Here is a 23,106-nt window from a genome sequence, read left to right on the forward strand (position 1 = left end):
TAATCACTGGTTGGTTCCCGTGCCTACTGGAATAGAATCCCTTGATTATTTTGCGTCTGTCACTAACGCCCAGCACTTGCGAGTCTGAAGCACGTCACAGTCATTCATTACCGGAATCCTACTCGGAATACCACAAACAAGGTTAGACTTTCCGGATTCCCAGGATCCTACTCGGAATACCACAGACAAGGTGAGACTTTCCGGATCCTCATAAATGCCGCCATCTATCTAGCTTATACCACGAAGATTCTGTTGGGGAATCTAAGAGATACACATTCAAGCTCGGTTGCATGTAGAACGGAAGTGGTTGTCAATCACACGCGTTCATAAGTGAGAATGATAATGAGCGTCATATAATCATCACATTCATCATGTTCTTGGGTACGAATGAATATCTTGGAATAAGAATAAGAGAGAATTGAATAAAAGAAAATAGAATTGCATTAATACTTGAGGTACAGCAGAGCTCCACACCCTTAATCTATGGTGTGCAGAAACTCCACCGTTGAAAATACATAAGTAAAAGGTTCAGGCATGGCCGAATGGCCAGCCCCCATGATCTGAGAACTAATCGTCCCAAGATGTCAAATACATTAGTTAAATGTTCTATTTATAATAAACTAGCTCCTAGGGTTTACATGAGTAAGTAATTGATGCATAAATCCACTTCCGGGGCCCACTTGGTGTATGCTTGGGCTGAGCTTGATCAATCCACGAGCTGAGGCTTCTCTTGGAGTTGAACTCCGACTTATGACGTGTTTTGGGCGTTCAACTCCGGATCATGACGTTTTTCTAGCGTTTAACTCCAGACAGCAGCATGTACTTGGCGTTCAACGCCAAGTTACGTCGTCAATTTCCGAATAAAGTATGAACTATTATATATTGCTGGAAAGCCCTGGATGTCTACTTTCCAACGCCGTTGAGAGCGCGCCAATTGGAGTTCTGTAGCTCCAGAAAATCCATTTCGAGTGCAGGGTGGTCAGATTCCAACAGCATCAGCAGTCCTTTTGTCAGCTTTTTTTCAGAGTTTTGCTCAAATCCCTCAATTTCAGCCAGAATTTACCTGAAATCACAGAAAAACACACAAACTCATAGTAAAGTCCAGAAATGTGAATTTAACATAAAAATTAATGAAAACATCCCTAAAAGTAGCTTGAACCTACTAAAAACTACCTAAAAACAATGCCAAAAAGCGTATAAATTATCCGCTCATCACAACACCAAACTTAAATTGTTGCTTGTCCCCAAGCAACTGAAAATCAAATAGGATAAAAAGAAGAGAATATACTATAAATTCCAAAATATCAATGAATATTAATTATAATTAGATGAGCGGGACTTGCAGCTTTTTGTTTCTGAACAGTTTTGGCATCTCACTTTTTCCTATGAAGTTTAGAATGATTGGCTTCTCTTGGAACTTAGAATTTCGGATAGTGTTATTTGACTTTCCTAGTTAAGTATGTTGATTCTTGAACACAGCTACTTTTATGAGTCTTGGCCGTGGCACTAAGCACTTTGTTTTCCAGTATTATCACCGGATACATAAATGCCACAGACACATAACTGGGTGAACCTTTTCAGATTGTGACTCAGCTTTGCTAGAGTCCCCAGTTAGTGGTGTCCAGAGCTCTTAAGCACACTCTTTTGCTTTGGATCACGACTTTAACCACTCAGTCTCAAGCTTTTCACTTGGACCTTCATGACACAAGCACATGGTTAGGGACAGCTTGATTTAGCCGCTTAGGCCTGGATTTAATTTCCTTGGGCCCTCCTATCCATTGATGCTCAAAGCCTTGGATCCTTTTTACCCTTGCCTTTTGGTTTTAAGGGCTCTTGGCTTTTTCTATTTCTCCTTTTTTTTTCGCCATTCACTGCTTTTTCTTGCTTCAAGAATCAATTTCATGATTTTTCAGATCATCAATAACATTTCTCTTTGTTCATCATTCTTTCAAGAGCCAACAATTTTAACATTCATATACAACAAGATCAAAAGACATATGCACTGTTCAAGCATTCATTCAGAAAACAAAAAGTATTGTCACCACATCAATATAATTAAACTAAATTCAAGAGCTATTTTCGAAATTTATGTACTTCTTGTTCTTTTGAATTAAAACATTTTTCTTTTAAGAAAGGTGAAGGATTAATGGAATTTATTCATAGCTTTAAGGCATGGTTACATACTAATGATCATGAAATAAAGACACAAAACATAGATAAACACAATATTAAAAACCGAAAACAGAAAGAAATAAAGAACAAGGAATGAATCCACCTTTAGTGGCGTCTTCTTCTTGAAGGACCAATGATGTTCTTTAGCTCTTCTATGTCCCTTCCTTGCCTTTGTTGCTCCTCCCTCATTGCTCTTTGATCTTCTCTTATTTCTTGGAGAATGATGGAGTGCTCATGATGTTCCACCCTTAATTGTTCCACATTGTGGCTCAAACCTTCTAAAGAAGTGTTGAGTTGCTCCCAATAGTTGTTTGGAGGAAAATGCATCCCTTGAGGCATCTCAGGGATTTCTTGATGATGAGCTTCCTCATGCACCTCTTGAGAACCGTGAGGGGCTTCTCTTGCTTGCTCCATCCTCTTCTTGGTGATGGGCTTATCCTCTTCAATGGAGATGTCTCCTTCTATGATAACTCCAGCTGAGTAACATAGATGGCAAATAAGGTGAGGAAAAGCTAGCCGTGCCATAGGTGAGGGCTTGTCGGCTATTTTGTAGATTTCATTGGAGATGACCTCATGAACTTCTACTTCCTCTCCAATCATGATGCCATGAATCATGATGGCCCGATCCACAGTAACTTCAGATCGGTTGCTAGTAGGAATGATGGAGCGTTGAATGAACTCCAACCATCCTCTAGCTATAGGCTTGAGGTCCAGTCTTCTTAGTTGGACTGGCTTGCCTTTGGAGTCTCTCTTCCATTGAGCTCTTTCCACACAAATGTCCATAAGGACTTGGTCCAACCTTTGATCAAAGTTGACCCTTCTAGTGTAGGGGCGTTCATCTCCTTGCATCATGGGCAAGTGAAACGCCAACCTTACATTTTCCGGACTGAAATCCAAGTATTTCCCCCGAACCATTGTGAGATAATTCTTTGGACTCGGGTTCATACCTTGATCATGGTTCCTAGTGATCCATGCATTGGCATAGAACTCTTGAACCATTAAGATTCTGACTTGTTGCATGGGGTTGGTTAAGACTTCCCAACCTCTTCTTCGGACTTCATGTCGGATCTCCGGATACTCATTTTTCTTGAGCTTGAAAGGGACCTCAGGGATCACCTTCTTCTTTGCCACAACATCATAGAAGTGGTCTTGATGGCTCTTGGAGATGAATCTTTCCATCTTCCATGACTCGGAGGTGGAAGCTTTTGTCTTCCCTTTTCCTTTTCTAGAGGATACTCCGGCCTTAGGTGCCATTGGTAATGGAAAAACAAAAAAAAGCTTATGCTTTTACCACACCAAACTTAAAATATTGCTCGCTGGTGCACGAAATTGTGATCACTACAACTTCGCACAACTAACCAGCAAGTGCACTGGGTCGTCCAAGTAATACCTTACGCGAGTAAGGGTCGATCCCACGGAGATTGTTGGTATGAAGCAAGCTATGGTCACCTTGTAAATCTCAGTCAGGCAGACTCAAATGGGTATAGTGATAAACGAATAAAGCATAAAGATAAAGATAGAGATACTTATGTATATCATTGGTGAGAGCTTCAGATAAGCGTATGAAGATGCCTTCCCTTCCGTCTCTCTGCTTTCCTACTGTCTTCATCCAATCCTTCTTACTCCTTTCCATGGCAAGCTCATGTAGGGTTTCACCGTTGTCAGTGGCTACCTCCCATCCTCTCAGTGAAAATGTTCCCATGCTCTGTCACAGCATATGGCTAATCAGCTGTCGGTTCTCGGTCAGGCCGGAATAAAATCCATCGATTCTTTTGCGTCTGTCACTAACGCCCCGCCTGCTAGGAGTTTGAAGCACGTCACAGTCATTCAATCATTGAATCCTACTCAGAATACCACAGACAAGGTTAGACCTTCCGGATTCTCTTGAATGCCGCCATCAGTTCTCGCCTATACCACGAAGACTCTGATCTCACGGAATGGCTGGCTCGTTTGTCAGGCGAGCACTCGGTTGTCAGGCGATCAACCATGCATCGTGTATCAGGAATCCAAGAGATATTCACTAAGCCTCATATGCTTGTAGAACAAGAGTGGTTGTCAGTCACTTTGTTCATAAGTGAGAATGATGATGAGTGTCACGGATCATCACATTCATCAAGTTGAAAAACAAGTGATATCTTGGAACAAGAACAAGCGGAATTGAATAGAAGAACAATAGTAATTGCATTAATACTCGAGGTACAGCAGAGCTCCACACCTTAATCTATGGTGTGTAGAAACTCCACCGTTGAAAATACATAAGAACAAGGTCTAGGCATGGCCGTGAGGCCAGCCTCCCAGTGATCAAAAGATTCAAAGATCTCAAGATGATCTAAGATCCCCAGATTAAAAATACAATAGTAAAAGGTCCTACTTATAGGGAACTAGTAGCTTAAGAATTACAAAGATGAGTAAATGACATAAAAATCCACTTCTGGGCCCACTTGGTGTGTGCTTGGGCTGAGCAATGAAGCATTTTTCGTGTAGAGACTCTTCTTGGAGTTAAACGCCAGCTTTTATGCCAGTTTGGGCGTTTAACTCCCATTTTGGTGCCAGTTCCGACGTTTAACGCTGGGAAATCTGAGGGTGACTTTGAACGCCGGTTTGGGCCATCAAATCTTGGGAAAAGTATGGACTATCATATATTGCTGGAAAGCCCAGGATGTCTACTTTCCAACGCCGTTGAGAGCGCGCCAATTGGGTTTCTGTAGCTCCAGAAAATCCACTTTGAGTGCAGGGAGGTCAGAATCCAACAGCATCTGCAGTCCTTTTCAGTCTCTGGATCAGATTTTTGCTCAGGTCCCTCAATTTCAGCCAGAAAATACCTGAAATCACAGAAAAACACACAAACTCATAGTAAAGTCCAGAAAAGTGAATTTTAACTAAAAACTAATAAAAATATACTAAAAACTAACTAGATCATACTAAAAACATACTAAAAACAATGCCAAAAAGCGTATAAATTATCCGCTCATCACAACACCAAACTTAAATTGTTGCTTGTCCTCAAGCAACTGAAAATCAAATAAGATAAAAAGAAGAGAATATACTATAGACTCCAAATTATCAATGAAACTTAGCTCCAAATTAGATGAGCGGGACTAGTAGCTTTTTGCCTCCGAACAGTTTTGGCATCTCACTTTATCCTTTGAAATTCAGAATGATTGGCTTCTCTAGGAACTCAGAATCCAGATAGTGTTATTGATTCTCCTAGTTAAGTATGATGATTCTTGAACACAGCTACTTTATGAGTCTTGGCCGTGGCCTAAAGCACTCTGTCTTCCAGTATTACCACCGGATACATACATGCCACAGACACATAATTGGGTGAACCTTTTCAGATTGTGACTCAGCTTTGCTAAAGTCCCCAATTAGAGGTGTCCAGGGTTCTTAAGCACACTCTTTTTGCCTTGGATCACAACTTTATTTCTTTCTTTTTCTTTCTTTTTCTCTTTTTCTTCTTTTTTTTTCGTATTCACTGCTTTTTCTTGCTTCAAGAATCATTTTTATGATTTTTCAGATCCTCAGTAACATGTCTCCTTTTTCATCATTCTTTCAAGAGCCAATAATTTAACATTCATGAACAACAAATTCAAAAGACATATGCACTGTTCAAGCATACATTCAGAAAACAAAAAGTATTGTCACCACATCAAACTAATTAAGCTAGTTTTAAAGATGAATTTGAAATCCTGTACTTCTTGTTCTTTTGTGATAAAAACAGTTTTCTTTTAAGAAAGGTGATGGATTCATAGGACATTCATAACTTTAAGGCATAGACACTAAGACACTAATGATCACAAGACACAAACATAGATAAACATAAAGCATAATTTTCGAAAAACAGAAAAATAAAGAACAAGGAGATTAAAGAACGGGTCCACCTCAGTGATGGCGGCTTGTTCTTCCCTTTTGAAGGTCTTATGGAGTGCTTGAGCTCCTCAATGTCTCTTCCTTGTCTTTGTTGCTCCTCTCTTAGTTGTCCCATGTTGGAACTCAATTCTCCTAGGGAGGTGTTAATTTGCTCCCAATAGTCTTGTGGAGAAAAGTGCATCCCTTGAGGTATCTCAGGGATCTCTTGATGAGAGGGATCTTTTGTTTGCTCCATCCTTTTCTTAGTGATGGGCTTGAGGTCATGCCTTCTCAGTTGAACCGGCTTTGGATGCCATAAATGGTTATGGAAAAACAAAAAGCAATGCTTTTACCACACCAAACTTAAAAGGTTTGCTCGTCCTCGAGCAAAAGAAGAAAGAAGAGAGTAGAAGAAGAAGAAATGAGGAAGAAGGGAATGGCTTTGTGTTTCGGCCATTAGGGGAAGAAGTAGTGTTTAGGGTGTGTGAAAATGAAGGAGTGATGATGATAGTGGGATTTGATAGGTGGGGGTTTTTGGGGAAGAGGTATTGAGGTGATTGGTGAATGGGTGAAGAAGAGAGAGGGTGGTGGGGTTGGTGGGGATCCTGTGGGGTCCACAGATCCTGAGGTGTCAAGGAAAAGTCATCCCTGCACCAAATGGCAATCAAAATCACGTTTTGTGCCAAATCTGGCGTTAAACGCCGGGCTGGTGCCCCTTTCTGGCGTTTAACGCCAGGCTCTTGCCCTTTTCTGGCGTTTAACGCCAGTCTGGTGCCCCTTTCTGGCGTTAAACGCCCAGAATGGTGCCAGACTGGGCGTTAAACGCCCAACTGCTAGCCTCACTGGCGTTTAAACGCCAGTGAATTCTTCCTCCAGGGTGTGCTATTTTTCTTCCTGTTTTTCATTCTGTTTTTGCTTTTTCAATGGATTTTGTGACTTCTTATGATCATCAACCTACAAAAAACATAAAATAACAAAGAGAAATATATAAAATATAATCATTGGGTTGCCTCCCAACAAGCGCTTCTTTAATGTCAGTAGCTTGACAGAGGGCTCTTATGGAGCCTCACAGATACTCAGAGTAATGTTGGAACCTCCCAACACCAAACTTAGAGTTTGAATGTGGGGGTTCAACACCAAACTTAGAGTTTGGTTGTGGCCTCCCAACACCAAACTTAGAGTTTGACTGTGGGGGCTCTGTTTGTCTCTGATTTGAGAGAAGCTCTTCATGCTTCCTCTCCATGGTGACAGAGGGATATCCTTGAGCTTTAAACACAAAGGATTCTTCATTCACTTGAATGATCAGTTCACCTCCATCAACATCAATCACAGCCTTTGCTGTGGCTAGGAAGGGTCTGCCAAGGATGATGTTTTCATCCATGCACTTCCCAGTTTCTAGGACTATGAAATCAGTAGGGATGTAATGGTCTTCAATCTTAACCAAAACATTCTCTACAAGTCCATAAGCTTGTTTTCTTGAGTTGTCTGCCATCTCTAGTGAGATTCTTGCAGCTTGTACCTCAAAGATCCCTAGCTTCTCCATTACAGAGAGAGGCATGAGGTTTACACTTGACCCTAAGTCACACAGAGCCTTCTTGAAGGTCATGGTGCCTATGGTACAAGGTATTGAAAACTTCCCAGGATCTTGTCTCTTTTGAGGTAATTTCTGCCTAGACAAGTCATCCAGTTCTTTGGTGAGCAAAGGAGGTTCATCCTCCCAAGTCTCATTTCCAAATAACTTGTCATTTAGCTTCATGATTGCTCCAAGGTATTTAGCAACTTGCTCTTCAGTGACATACTCATCCTCTTCAGAGGAGGAATACTCATCAGAGCTCATGAAAGGCAGAAGTAAGTCCAATGGAATCTCTATGGTCTCATTTTGAGCCTCAGATTCCCATAGTTCCTCATTTGGGAACGCATTGGAGGTCAGTGCACGCCCTTTGAGGCCTTCCTCAGTGGCGTCCACTTCCTCTCTTTCCTCTCCAGATTCGGCCATGGTTATGGCTTTGCACTCTCCTTTTGGATTTTCTTCTGTATTACTTGGGAGAGTACTATGAGGGAGTTCAGTAACTTTCTTGCTCAGCTGTCCCACTTGTGCTTCCAAATTCCTAATGGAAGACCTTGTTTCAGTCATGAAACTTTGAGTGGTTTTGATTAGATCAGAGACCATGGTTGCTAAGTCAGATGGGCTCTGCTTAGAATTCTCTGTCTGTTGCTGAGAAGATGATGGAAAAGGCTTGCCATTGCTAAACCTGTTTCTTCCACCATTATTGTTATTGAAACCTTGTTGAGGTCTCTCTTGATTCTTCCATGAGAAATTTGGGTGATTTCTCCATGAAGAATTATAGGTGTTTCCATAGGGTTCTCCTAGGTAATTCACCTCTTCCATTGAAGGGTTCTCAGGATCATAAGCTTCTTCCTCAGATGAAGCATCCTTAGTACTGCTTGGTGCATTTTGCATTCCAGACAGACTTTGAGAGATCAAATTGACTTGTTGAGTCAATATCTTGTTCTGAGCCAATATGGCATTCAGAGCATCAATCTCAAGAACTCCTTTCTTCTGACTTGTCCCATAGTTCACAGGATTCCTTTCAGAAGTGTACATGAATTGGTTATTTGCAACCATTTCAATGAGCTCTTGAGCTTCTGTAGGCGTCTTCTTCAGATGAAGAGATCCTCCAGCAGAGCTATCCAAAGACATCTTGGATAGTTCAGAGAGACCATCATAGAAAATACCTATGATGCTCCATTCAGAAAGCATGTCTGAGGGACATTTTCTGATTAATTGTTTGTATCTTTCCCAAGCTTCATAGAGGGATTCTCCATCCTTCTGTCTGAAGGTTTGGACTTCCACTCTAAGCTTACTCCATTTTTGAGGTGGAAAGAACTTTGCCAAGAAGGCATTGACTAGCTTTTCCCAAGACTTTAGTGCAACCATATTCTAGCTCTGTCTCTTACAGCAAAAGGGAATAGCATCAGTCTGTAGACCTCAGGGTCAACCCCATTAGTCTTGACTGTGTCATAGATTTGCAAGAACTCGGCTAAAAACTGATGAGGATCTTCCATTGGAAGTCCATGGAACTTGCAATTCTGTTGCATTAGAGAAACTAATTGAGGCTTAAGCTCAAAGTTGTTTGCTCCAATGGCAGGGATAGAGATGCTTCTCCCATAGAAATTGGGAGTAGGTGCAGTAAAGTCACCCAGCACCTTCCTTGCATTGTTGGCATTGTTGTTGTTTTCGGCTCCTCTATGTCACAGTATAGAGATTCCTTGGGGTGTCAGAGGAACAGAAAAATAGAAGGAGGAAGTAGAGAATTCGAACTTAGTGAGATAGAGTTCGAATTGTCCATTGAGAAGGAGTGTTACTCCATAAATGGAAGGATGTCGGAGGAAGGGAAGAGAATTTTCGAAAATTAATTAAAAAGATGTCAAAAACATTTTGAAAAATTGATTGATAATTTTCGAAAATTCAAAGTGGAAAAGAAATCAAGTGATTTTTGAAAAAAATTTTGAAATTAGAAGTTAAAAAGATTTGATTGAAAACTTATTTTGAAAAAGATGTGATTAAAAAGATATGATTGAAAATATTTGATTTGAAAACAATTTTAAAAGATATGTTTTGAAAACAATTTTTAAAAGATTTGATTTTAAAAATTAATGACTTGCCTAACAAGAAAAGATATGATTCAAACATTGAACCTTCCTCAACAGAAAAGGCAACATACTTGAAATGTTCAATCAAATCATTAATTGTTAGTAAGTATCTTTGAAAAAGGAAAGAAATTGATTTTGAAAACATTTGATTGAAAAGATATGATTTGAAAAAGATTTAATTTTGAAAAACTTTGAAAACTTGAAAAAATTGATTTGAAAAACAAAATCTTCCCCCTTGTGCCATCCTGGCGTTAAACGCCCAGAATGGTATCCATTCTGGCGTTTAACGCCCAAAATGCTACCTTTTTGGGCGTTAAACGCCCAACCAGGTACCCTGGCTGGCGTTTAAACGCCAGTCTGTCCTTCTTCACTGGGCGTTTTGTACGCCCAGCTTTTTCTGTATAATTCCTCTGCAGTATGTTCTGAATCTTCAATTCTTTGTATTATTGACTTGAAAAGACACAAATTAAAAATATTTTTGGATTTTTAATAATCAAAATGCAACAAGAATCAAATAACAATGCATGCAAGACACCAAACTTAGCAGTTTGTATACTACTGACACTATATGAGACACATAAACACTCAAGTCAAAAGAATTCAAAGATCAGAGTAAGAAATCATCAAGAATTACTTGAAGATCCTTAAGACACATGAATGAATGTATGCAATTGACACCAAACTTAAGATGAGACACTAGACTCAAGCAAGAAACATCAAATATTTTTGGTTTTTATGATTTTGTGAATTTTTTTGTGCTTTTTTTTTCGAAAATTATATAAAAAGAAAAATAAAGGTTTCAGAATTCTCAAATTGAATTTCCAGGAATCATTGCAATGCTAGTCTAAGACTCCGGTCCAGGAACTAGACATGGCTTCACAGCCAGCCAAGCTTTCAAAGAAAGCTTCGGTCCAAAACACTAGACATGGCCAATGGCCAGCCAAGCCTTAGCAGATCATTGCTCCAATAGCAAGATTGATAGAGATCAATAAGCTATTGTGATGATCAGTTGAAACCTCGGTCCAATAAGATTAGACATGGCTTTTCAGCCAGCCAGATTTCAACAGATCATCATGAAACACTAGAATGCATTTTTAAGAACTCTGAAAAAAAAATACCTAATCTAAGCAACAAGATGAACCGTCAGTTGTCCATACACAAGAACAATCCCCGGCAACGGCGCCAAAAACTTGGTGCACGAAATTGTGATCACTACAACTTCGCACAACTAACCAGCAAGTGCACTGGGTCGTCCAAGTAATACCTTACGCGAGTAAGGGTCGATCCCACGGAGATTATTGGTATGAAGCAAGCTATGGTCACCTTGTAAATCTCAGTCAGGCAGACTCAAATGGGTATAGTGATAAACGAATAAAGCATAAAGATAAAGATAGAGATACTTATGTATATCATTGGTGAGAGCTTCAGATAAGCGTATGAAGATGCCTTCCCTTCCGTCTCTCTGCTTTCCTACTGTCTTCATCCAATCCTTCTTACTCCTTTCCATGGCAAGCTCATGTAGGGTTTCACCGTTGTCAGTGGCTACCTCCCATCCTCTCAGTGAAAATGTTCCCATGGTCTGTCGCAGCATATGGCTAATCAGCTGTCGGTTCTCGGTCAGGCCGGAATAAAATCCATCGATTCTTTTGCGTCTGTCACTAACGCCCCGCCTGCTAGGAGTTTGAAGCACGTCACAGTCATTCAATCATTGAATCCTACTCAGAATACCACAGACAAGGTTAGACCTTCCGGATTCTCTTGAATGCCGCCATCAGTTCTCGCCTATACCACGAAGACTCTGATCTCACGGAATGGCTGGCTCGTTTGTCAGGCGAGCACTCGGTTGTCAGGCGATCAACCATGCATCGTGTATCAGGAATCCAAGAGATATTCACTAAGCCTCATATGCTTGTAGAACAAGAGTGGTTGTCAGTCACTTTGTTCATAAGTGAGAATGATGATGAGTGTCACGGATCATCACATTCATCAAGTTGAAAAACAAGTGATATCTTGGAACAAGAACAAGCGGAATTGAATAGAAGAACAATAGTAATTGCATTAATACTCGAGGTACAGCAGAGCTCCACACCTTAATCTATGGTGTGTAGAAACTCCACCGTTGAAAATACATAAGAACAAGGTCTAGACATGGCCGTGAGGCCAGCCTCCCAGTGATCAAAAGATTCAAAGATCTCAAGATGATCTAAGATCCCCAGATTAAAAATACAATAGTAAAAGGTCATACTTATAGGGAACTAGTAGCTTAAGAATTACAAAGATGAGTAAATGACATAAAAATCCACTTCTGGGCCCACTTGGTGTGTGCTTGGGCTGAGCAATGAAGCATTTTTCGTGTAGAGACTCTTCTTGGAGTTAAACACCAGCTTTTATGCCAGTTTGGGCGTTTAACTCCCATTTTGGTGCCAGTTCCGGCGTTTAACGCTGGGAAATCTGAGGGTGACTTTGAACGCCGGTTTGGGCCATCAAATCTTGGGAAAAGTATGGACTATCATATATTGCTGGAAAGCCCAGGATGTCTACTTTCCAACGCCGTTGAGAGCGCGACAATTGGGCTTCTGTAGCTCCAGAAAATCCACTTCGAGTGCAGGGAGGTCAGAATCCAACAGCATCTGCAGTCCTTTTCAGTCTCTGGATCAGATTTTTGCTCAGGTCCCTCAATTTCAGCCAGAAAATACCTGAAATCACAGAAAAACACACAAACTCATAGTAAAGTCCAGAAAAGTGAATTTTAACTAAAAACTAATAAAATATACTAAAAACTAACTAGATCATACTAAAAACATACTAAAAACAATGCCAAAAAGCGTATAAATTATCCGCTCATCACTCGCCCTCGAGCAAGAGAAGAAAGAAGAGAAGAAGAAGAAGAAGAAAATATGGTAGAGAAGGGGGAGTGGTAGGTTCGGCTTAGGTGAAGAAGAAGGGGTGTGTGTTGTGTGAAAATGAAGTAGAAAGGAAGGGTATTTATAGGGAGAGGGAGGAGGTATGTTCGGCCATTTTGGGTGGGAATCGGTGGGAAATTGGTTTTGAATTTTGAAGGTAGGTGGGGTTTATGGGGAAGAGTGGATGGGATGTGAGTGGTGAATGGGGTAATTGGGAAGAGGAATTGAGGTGATTGGTGAAAGGTGTTGGGAAGTGTGACATGGGGAAGAGTGAAATAGGATTAGGATAGTGTGATTAGGATTAAAAGGTAAGGTGGGAATATGGTAGGTGGGGATCCTGTGGGGTCCACAGATCCTGAGGTGATCCTGTGGGGTCCACAGATCCTGAGGTGTCAAGGAATTCCATCCCTGCACCAAATAGGCATGTAAAATGCCTTTGTGCATCATTCTGGCGTTTAAACGCCCATTGGTGCACATTCTGGGAGTTCAACGCCCATGTAAAGCATGTTTCTGGCGTTGAACGCCAGTTTCATGCTTGTTACTGGCGTTCAGCGCCAGTTTTTCCTCTCTGGGCACATTCCTGGCGTTCAGCGCCAGGATGTTGCTTGTTTCTGGCGTTCAGCGCCAGAATGGTGCTCTGTTCTGGCGTTGAACGCCGGCCAGATGCACCTTACTGGCGTTGAACGCCAGCCTGTGCGTCCTCCAGGGTGAGAATTTTTTCTTCTACTGTTTTTGATTCTGTTTTTAATTTTTATGATTTTTTTCGTGACTCCTCATGATCATGTACCTAATAAAATACAAAATAACAATAAAAATAGAATAAAATAAAATTAGATAAATAAAATTGGGTTGCCTCCCAACAAGCGCTTCTTTAATGTCAATAGCTTGACAGTGGCTCTTATGGAGCCACAAGGTGATCAGGTCAATGTTGTATAGTTGTCCACACCAAACTTAGAGTTTGGATATGGGATCTTAACACCAAACTTAGAGTTTGGTTGTGGCCTCACAACACCAAACTTAGAGTTTGACTGTGGGGGCTCTTCTTGACTCTGAACTGAGAGAAGTTCTTCATGCTTACTCTCTTCTGTCACAGAAGGATGGCCATGTGCTTTAAACACAATGTAGTCCCCATTCAATTGAAGGACTAATTCCCCTCTGTTGACATCTATCACAGCTCCTGCTGTGGCTAGGAAAGGTCTTCCAAGGATGATGCAATCATCCTCTTCCTTCCTAGTGTCTAAGATTATGAAATCAGCAGGGATGTAAAGGCCTTCAACCTTTACCAACACGTCCTCTACTATTCCATAAGCTTGTCTCAATGACTTGTCTGCCAGTTGTAATGAGAACAAGGCAGGTTGTACCTCAATGATCCCCAGCTTCTCCATTACAGAGAGTGGCATTAGATTTATCCCTGACCCTAGGTCACACAGAACTTTTTCAAAGATCATGGTGCCTATGGTACAAGGTATTAAGAACTTGCCAGGATCTTGTTTCTTTTGAGGTAGAATTTTCTAAATCCTAGTATCCAGTTCATTAATGAGCAAGGGAGGTTCACTTTCCCAAGTCTCATTACCAAATAACTTGGCATTCAGCTTCATGATAGCTCCTAAATATTGAGCAACTTGCTCTCCAGTCACATCTTCATCCTCTTCAGAGGATGAATAGTCTTCAGAGCTCATGAATGGCAGAAGGAGATTCAATGGAATCTCTATGGTCTCTGTATGAGCCTCAGATTCCTTTGGATCCTTAGTAGAAAACTCCTTCTTGCTTGAGGGACGTCCCAGGAGGTCTTCCTCACTAGGATTTTTGTCCTCCTCCTCCCTTGTGCATTCGGCCATATTGACTATGTCAATGGCTTTGCACTCTCCTTTTGGATTCTCTTCTGTATTGCTTGGGAGAATACTGGGAGGAGTTTCAATGACTTTCTTACTCAGCTGGCCCACTTCTGCCTCCAGATTTCTGATGGAGGATCTTGTTTCACTCATGAAACTGAAAGTGGCATTTGACAGATCAGAGACTACATTGGCTAAATTAGAGGTGTTTTGTTCAGAATTCTCTGTCTGTTGCTGAGAAGATGATGGATATGGCTTGCTATTGTTCAGCCTGTTGTGTCCACCATTGTTAAAGCCTTGTTGAGGCTTTTGTTGATCCTTCCATGAGAAATTTGGATGATTTCTCCATGATGAGTTATAGGTGTTTCCATAAGGTTCACCCATGTAATTAACCTCTGCCATGGCAGGGTTCTCAGGATCATAAGCTTCTTCAGAAGCTGCCTCTCTAGTACTGTTGGATGCATGTTGCCATCCATTCAGATTTTGAGAGATCATGTTGACCTGTTGAGTCAACACTTTGTTCTGAGCCAATATGGCATTCAGAGTATCAATTTCAAGAACTCCTTTCTTCTGAGGTATCCCATTATTCACGGAATTCCTCTCAGAAGTGTACATGAACTGGTTATTTGCAACCATGTCAATGAGTTCTTGAGCCTCTTCACGCGTTTTCTTTAGGTGAATAAATCCACCTGCAGAGTGGTCCAATGACATTTTCGAAAATTCAGAGAGACCATAATAGAATATATCTAAAATGGTCCATTCTGAAAACATGTCAGATGGACATTTCTTGGTCAGCTGCTTGTATCTTTCCCAAGCTTCATAGAGGGATTCACCATCTTTTTGTTTGAAGGTTTGAACATCCACTCTCAGCTTACTCAGCTTTTGAGGAGGAAATAATTTATCCAAGAAGGCAGTGACCAGCTTATCCCAGGAGTCCAGGCTATCCTTAAGTTGTGAATCCAACTGTATTCTAGCTCTGTCTCTTACAGCAAAAGGGAAAAGCATGAGTTTGTAGACTTCAGGATCAACTCCATTCGTCTTTACAGTCTCACAGATCTGCAAGAACTCAGTTAAAAACTGATAGGGATCTTCAGATGGAAGTCCATAAAACTTGCAGTTTTGTTGCATTAATGCAACTAGCTGAGGTTTCAGCTCAAAGTTATTGGCTCCAATGGCAGGAATGGTCTTCCATCAAACTTGGACGTTGGCTTTGTGAAGTCACCTAGCATTCTCCTTGCATTATTATTATTTTCGGCTGCCATCTTGGTGTGCGAAATTGTGATCACTACTTTTCACAACTCAAATAATCCCTAGTAATGGCCCCAAAAACTTGGTGCTCAATACCATGGCATAAACACAACTTTGCACAACTAACCAGCAAGTGCACTGGGTCGTCCAAGTAATAAACCTTACGCGAGTAAGGGTCGATCCCACGGAGATTGTTGGTATGAAGCAAGCTATGGTCACCTTGTAAATCTTAGTCAGGCAGACTCAAATGGGTATAGATGATATATGAATAAAACATAAAGATAAAGATAGAGATACTTATGTATATCATTGGTTAGAACTTCAGATAAGCGAATGGAGATGCTTTGTCCCTTCCGTCTCTCTGCTTTCCTACTGTCTTCATCCAATCCTTCTTACTCCTTTCCATGGCAAGCTTATGCAAGGGTTTCACCGTTGTCAGTGGCTACCTCCCATCCTCTCAGTGGAAATGTTCAACGCACCCTGTCACGGCACGGCTATCCATCTGTCGGTTCTCGATCAGGCCGGAATAGAATCCAGTGATTCTTTTGCGTCTGTCACTAACGCCCCGCCCTCAGGAGTTTGAAGAACGTCACAGTCATTCAATCATTGAATCCTACTCAGAATACCACAGACAAGGTTAGACCTTCCGGATTCTCTTGAATGCCGCCATCAGTTCTTGCCTATACCACGAAGACTCTGATCTCTCGGAATGGCTGGCTCGTTTGTCAGGCGAGCGCTCGGTTGTCAGGCGATCAACCATGCATCGTGTATCAGGAATCCAAGAGATATTCACCCAATCTAAGGTAGAACGGAGGTGGTTGTCAGTCACACGTTCATAGGTGAGAATGATGATGAGTTTCATGGATCATGACATTCATCAAGTTGAAGAACAAGTGATATCTTGGAACAAGAACAAGCGGAATTGAATAGAAGAACAATAGTAATTGCATTAATACTCGAGGTACAGCAGAGCTCCACACCTTAATCTATGGTGTGTAGAAACTCCACCGTTGAAAATACATAAGAACAAGGTCTAGGCATGGCCGAATGGCCAGCCTCCCAAAGTGATCAAAAGATCTAAAGATCAAAAGATTCCAAAGATCAGAAGATGAAAATACAATAGTAAAAGGTCCTACTTATAGGAAACTAGTAGCCTAGGGTGTACAGAGATAAGTAAATGACATAAAAATCCACTTCTGGGCCCACTTGGTGTGTGCTTGGGCTGAGCAATGAAGCATTTTCGTGTAGAGACTCTTCTTGGAGTTAAACGCCAGCTTTGGTGCCAGTTTGGGCGTTTAACTCCCATTCTTGTGCCAGTTCCGGCGTTTAACGCTGGGAATTCTGAGGGTGACTTTGAACGCCGGTTTGGGCCATCAAATCTTGGGAAAAGTATGGACTATCATATATTGCTGGAAAGCCCAGGATGTCTACTTTCCAACGCCGTTGAGAGCGCGCCAATTGGGCTTCTGTAGCTCCAGAAAATCCACTTCGAGTGCAGGGAGGTCAGAATCCAACAGCGTCTGCAGTCCTTTTCAGTCTCTGAATCAGATTTTTGCTCAGGTCCCTCAATTTCAGCCAGAAAATACCTGAAATCACAGAAAAACACACAAACTCATAGTAAAGTCCAGAAAAGTGAATTTTAGCTAAAAACTAATAAAAATATACTAAAAACTAACTAGATCATACTAAAAATATACTAAAAACAATGCCAAAAAGCGTATAAATTATCCGCTCATCACATCTCCTTCTCTTGTTCGAAAATTTCTAAAAGGTTGCTTCTGGATTGTTGTAATTTAGCTTCTCTTAATTTTCTCTTCAGAGTCCTTTCAGGTTCTGGATCAATTTCAACAAGAGTGCCTTTATCCCTGTTCCTGCTCATATGAAAGAGAAGAAAACAAGAAAAGAAAGAGGAATCCTCTATGTCACAGTATAGAGATTCCTTTATGTTAGTAGAAAAAGAAGGGGTAGAAGAATGAAGAGGGAGATTCGGATTTTGGATGAAGAGAGGTGGAGAGAAGTGTTAGTAATTAAATAATTAAATAGAAGAAGAAAAGAGAAAGAGAATTTCGAAAATAATTTTAAAAAGGGGTTAGTGATTTTCGAAAATTAGAGATAAAATATAGTTAAAATTAAAACATGAAACAATTAATTAATTAAAAAGAATTTTTTGAAAAAGGGGTGAGATATTTTCGAAAATTAGAGAGGGAAAAGTAGTTAGGTGGTTTTGAAAAAAATAAGAAACAAACAAAAAGTTAGTTAGTTGATTGAAAAAGATTTGAAATCAAATTTGAAAAAGATAAAAAGATAATAAGTTAGATAAGATTTTTTTTTGAAATCAAATTTTGAAAAAGATAAAATTTTTGAAAAAGATCAAAATAAAAGATAAAAAGATTTAATTCAAAAAATTTTGAAATTAGTTACTTCACTAACAAGAAACTACAAGATAAGATTCTAGAACTTAAAGATTGAACCTTTCTTAACAAGAAAGTAACAAACTTCAAATTTTTGAACCAATCACATTAATTATTAGTGAATTTTCGAAAATATGATGTAAAGATAAGGAAAAGATTTTTGAAAAATAATTTTTAAAAATTTTTTCGAAAATAATAAAAAAAATGAAAAAGATATGATTTTTGAAAAAGACTTTGAAAAGATAAGATTTTTAAAATTGAAATTTTGACTTGACTTGTAAAAAAAATAACTAATTTTAAAAATTTTTGACCAAGTCAATCTCAAAATTTCGAAATTTTGGATGGAAATAAGGAAAAGATATTTTTTGATTTTTGAATTTTTAATTATGAGAGAGAAAAATAACAAAAATGCTCAATGCGTGAAATTTTTAGATCAAAACAATGAATGCATGCAAGAATGCTATGAATGTCAAGATGAACACCAAGAACACTTTGAAGATCATGATGAACATCAAGAACATAATTTTGAAAAAATTTTGATGCAAAGAAAATATGCAAGACACCAAACTTAGAAATCTTTAATGTATGGAAAATATGAATGCCAAGATGCACATGAAAAACAACAAACAATACAAAACAAGAAATCATCAAGATCAAACAAGAAGACTTGTCAAGAACAACTTGAAGATCATGAAGAACACTTATGAATGCATGGATTTTCGAAAAAATGCAAGAAAAAATTTTTAAAGCATGCAACTGACACCAAACTTAAAAATTGACTCAAGACTCAAACAAGAAACACAAAATAATTTTTTATTTTTATGATTTTTTTGGATTTTTATTAAATTTTTTTCGAAAATATATTTTAAAAAAACGAAAAAGAAAAGAAAAATTTTGAAAAAGATTTTTGAAAAGAAAATTACCTAATCTGAGCAACAAGATGAACCGTCAGTTGTCCATACTCGAACAATCCCCGGCAACGGCGCCAAAAACTTGGTGGACGAAATTGTGATCCATATTCTTTAAGTTGTACTCCTTGTAAAATTATGGAATTTGAAATTGGCACGAGTGAACACAACTCCGTTCAACTAACCAGCAAGTGTACTGGGTCGTCCAAGTAATAAACCTTACGTGAGTAAGGGTCGATCCCACAGAGATTGTTGGTATGAAGCAAGCTATGGTCACCTTGTAAATCTCAGTTAGGCAGATAAAATTGGTTTATGGTTTCGAAAATAGAAATAAGAAAATAGAGGAATTAAAAGGGATAGAATACTTATGCAGATTCATTGGTGGGAATTTCAGATAAGCATATGGAGATACTGTATGGCTCAAGGACGCCTGCTTTCCTACTGCTTCAACTCAATCCTTCTTATTCCTTTCCATGGCAAGCTTTGTATAGGGGTTCACCGTTCGACGATGGCTACTTTGAATCCTCTCGGGAAAATGGTCCTCTGCGGCTGTCACTCGCATGGCTAATCGTCTGGAGGCATCACCTGGCCGAAGGCTACATCCCATCCTCGCAGTGAAAACTACGCTCACGCGCTCTGTCACAGCACGGCTAATCACTGGTTGGTTCCCGTGCCTACTGGAATAGAATCCCTTGATTCTTTTGCGTCTGTCACTAACGCCCAGCACTTGCGAGTCTGAAGCACGTCACAGTCATTTATTACCGGAATCCTACTCGGAATACCACAGACAAGGTTAGACTTTCCGGATTCCCAGGATCCTACTCGGAATACCACAGACAAGGTGAGACTTTCCGGATCCTCATAAATGCCGCCATCTATCTAGCTTATACCACGAAGATTCTGTTGGGGAATCTAAGAGATACACATTCAACCTCGGTTGCATGTAGAACGGAAGTGGTTGTCAATCACGCGCGTTCATAAGTGAGAATGATAATGAGCGTCATATAATCATCACATTCATCATGTTCTTGGGTACGAACGAATATCTTGGAATAAGAATAAGAGAGAATTGAATAAAAGAAAATAGAATTGCATTAATACTTGAGGTACAGCAGAGCTCCACACCCTTAATCTATGGTGTGCAGAAACTCCACCGTTGAAAATATATAAGTAAAAGGTTCAGGCATGGCCGAATGGCCAGCCCCCATGATTTGAGAACTAATCGTCCCAAGATGTCAAATACATTAGTTAAATGTTCTATTTATAATAAACTAGCTCCTAGGGTTTACATGAGTAAGTAATTGATGCATAAATCCACTTCCGGGGCCCACTTGGTGTATGCTTGGGCTGAGCTTGATCAATCCACGAGCTGAGGCTTCTCTTGGAGTTGAACTCCGAGTTATGACGTGTTTTGGGCGTTCAACTCCGGATCATGACGTTTTTCTGGCGTTTAACTCCAGACAGCAGCATGTACTTGGCGTTCAACGCCAAATTACGTCATCAATTTCCGAATAAAGTATGAACTATTATATATTGCTGGAAAGCCCTGGATGTCTACTTTCCAACGCCGTTGAGAACGCGCCAATTGGAGTTCTGTATCTCCAGAAAATCCATTTCGAGTGCAGGGAGGTCAGATTCCAACAGCATCAGCAGTCCTTTTGTCAGCCTTTTTTCAGAGTTTTGCTCAAATCCCTCAATTTCAGCCAGAATTTACCTGAAATCACAGAAAAACACACAAACTCATAGTAAAGTCCAGAAATGTGAATTTAACATAAAAACTAATGAAAACATCCCTAAAAGTAGCTTGAACCTACTAAAAACTACCTAAAAACAATGCCAAAAAGCGTATAAATTATCCGCTCATCATGGTTCACGAGAGTAATTGTGTTGGAATGGGGGTGGTTCTATGTATGATTCATTTGGCTCATAAGGTGGTTGGTATAGTGGATACGTGGTGCACGAAATTGCAATCACACTTTTGCAATTCCGCACAACTAACCAGCAAGTGCACTGGGTCATCCAAGTAATACCTTACGTGAGTAAGGGTCGATCCCACGGAGATTGTCGGCTTGAAGCAAGCTATGATTATCTTGTAACTCTTAGTCAGGATATCAATAATTCTCAGGTTTAATTGTGAAAAGTAAAAGAACATGAAATAAATACTTGTTTTGCAGTAATGGAGAACAGGTTGAGGTTTTAGAGATGCTTTATCTTCTGAATCTCTGCTTTCCTACTGTCTTCTTCTTCAAGCACGCAAGGCTCCTTCCATGGCAAGCTGTATGTAGGGTTTCACCATTGTCAATGGCTACCTCCCATCCTCTCAGTGAAAATGTTCAACGCACTCTGTCACAGCACGGCTATTCATCTGTCGGTTCTCGATCATGTCGGAATAGAATCCAGTGATTTTTTTTGCGTCTGTCACTAACGCCTCACAATCGCGAGTTTGAAGCTCGTCACAGTCATTCAATCCCTGAATCCTACTCAGAATACCACAGACAAGGTTTAGACCTTCCAGATTCTCAAGAATGGCCGCCAATATATTCTAGCTTATACCACAAAGATTCTGGTTAAAGAATCCAAGAGATATCCACTCAGTCTAAAGTAGAACGGAGGTGGTTGTCAGGCACACGTTCATAGGTGAGAATGATGATGAGTGTCACGGATCATCACATTCATCAAGTTGAGGAACAAGTGATATCTTAGAATGGAAGCAAGCGTGATTGAATGAGAAAAACAGTAGTAATTGCGTTAATCCATCAAGACACAGCAGAGCTCCTCACCCCCAACCATGGGGTTTAGAGACTCATGCCGTAGAAGGTACAGTATGAAACGTGTAAAGTGTCATGAGGTAAAGATACAATGTCAAAAGGTCCTATTAATAGTGAACTAGTAACCTAGGATATACAGAAATGAGTAAATGACGTAAAAATCCACTTCCGGGGTCCACTTGGTGTGTGCTTGGGCTGAGCATTGAAGCTTTCATGTGTAGAGACTTTTCCTGGAGTTAAACGCCAGTTTGGGCGTTTAACTCCAATTTTTGTGCCAGTTCCGGCGTTAAACGCCGGGAATTCTGAAGCTGATTTGTAACGCCAGTTTGGGCTATCAAATCTCGGGAAAAATATGGACTATTATATATTGCTGGAAAGCCCAGGATATCTACTTTCCAACGCAATTAAGAGCGCGCCAATTGGGCTTCTGTAGCTCCATAAAATTCACTTCGAGTGCAGGGAGGTCAGAATCCAACAGCATCTGCAGTCCTTTTCAGCATCTGAATCAGAATTTTGCTAAGGTCGCTCAATTTCAGCTAGAAAATACCTGAAATCACAAAAAAACACACAAACTCATAGTAAAGCACAAAAAAGTGAATTTTAACTAAAAACTAATAAAAATATAATAAAAACTAACTAAAACATACTAAAAGCAATGCTAAAAAGCGTATAAATTATCCGCTCATCACAACACCAAACTTAAATTGTTGCTTGTCCCCAAGCAACTGAAAATCAAATAAGATAAAAAGAAGAGAATATACTATAGGCTCCAAAATATCAATGAAACTTAGCTCCAATTAGATGAGCGGGACTAGTAACTTTTTGCCTCTGAACAGTTTTGGCATCTCACTTTATCCTTTGCAGTTTAGAATGATTGGCATCTATAGGGACTCAGAATTCAGATAGTGTTATTGATTCTCCTAGTTAAGTATGATGATTCTTGAACAAAGCTACTTTATGAGTCTTGGCTGTGACCCAAAGCACTCTGTCTTCCAGTATTACCACCGGATACATACATTCCACAGACACATAACTGGGTAAACCTTTTCAGATTGTGACTCAGCTTTGCTAGAGTCCCCAATTAGAGGTGTCCAGGGTTCTTATGCACACTCTTTTTGTCTTGGATCACTTTTTATTTATATATATATATATATATATATATATATATATATATATATATATATATATATATATATATATATATGAATTCACTGCTTTTTCTTGCTTCAAGAATCAATCTGATAATTTTTCAGATCCTCAATAACATTTTTCCTTTCCCATCATTCTTTCAAGAGCCAACAAGTTTAACATTCTTTAATAAACAAATTCAAAAGACATATGCACTGTTCAAGCATACATTC

The 23,106-nt window shown here is 39.8% G+C and overlaps 1 non-coding gene across 1 annotated transcript; it reads left to right on the forward strand.

Annotated features, from left to right (window-relative positions):
- Positions 1–8,776: 8,776 nt before the first annotated feature.
- LOC130971346 (small nucleolar RNA R71) lies at positions 8,777–8,884 on the forward strand. Its single transcript, XR_009082569.1, has one exon. It is a non-coding gene; the product is annotated as a small nucleolar RNA R71 (small nucleolar RNA).
- Positions 8,885–23,106: the final 14,222 nt, after the last annotated feature.

This window comes from Arachis stenosperma, chromosome 3 (genome assembly GCF_014773155.1).
Source record: "Arachis stenosperma cultivar V10309 chromosome 3, arast.V10309.gnm1.PFL2, whole genome shotgun sequence".
NCBI lineage: Eukaryota > Viridiplantae > Streptophyta > Magnoliopsida > Fabales > Fabaceae > Arachis > Arachis stenosperma.